The sequence below is a fragment of the Galeopterus variegatus genome, unplaced genomic scaffold (genome assembly GCF_000696425.1).
Source record: "Galeopterus variegatus unplaced genomic scaffold, G_variegatus-3.0.2 Scaffold3485, whole genome shotgun sequence".
In the NCBI taxonomy this organism is placed as follows: domain Eukaryota; kingdom Metazoa; phylum Chordata; class Mammalia; order Dermoptera; family Cynocephalidae; genus Galeopterus; species Galeopterus variegatus.
This window is the reverse complement of record NW_007729596.1, coordinates 156,604-157,067: the sequence shown is the minus strand read 5'-3', so window position 1 is coordinate 157,067 and position 464 is coordinate 156,604.

Below are 464 nucleotides of genomic sequence, written 5' to 3'. Positions count from 1 at the left end.
CCAGGACACGCTCATCCGGGCCTGAGTCCCCTCTGCCCTAAAGCCGGGAGCTCAGCGCCCTCCTGGGCGTACAAGTCCACAGCTCCCCTTCCCAGTAGGTGCGTCTGGAACAGAGGACGGGGGAGAAGTCCTTCGGTCATGGGGGCTGTACGGTGCCTCCCGTGAGGTCCAGGAGCCCTGGGCCACCGCAGAGGGCAGGAACGGGTCTCCAGCCAAGCTCACCTGTCAGCGCCTGCCCTGCTGGAGGGGTGGGGGTGGGGAAGGGGAGAACTGCACCGTCCCAGAACACTTTTCCTTTTCCCTCTCGCCAGATCCCAAGGGGAACATCTGCTCCTCAGAGAAGGAAGGACATGACTCACGGGGAAAGACTTCCAGACATAAGCAGGCTTCGCCCAGGACGCCACTGTAAGTGAGGTGGGTAGAAAAGTGGATCAGAGGAGAGAGCGCGCCCTGCCCGGCTGGAC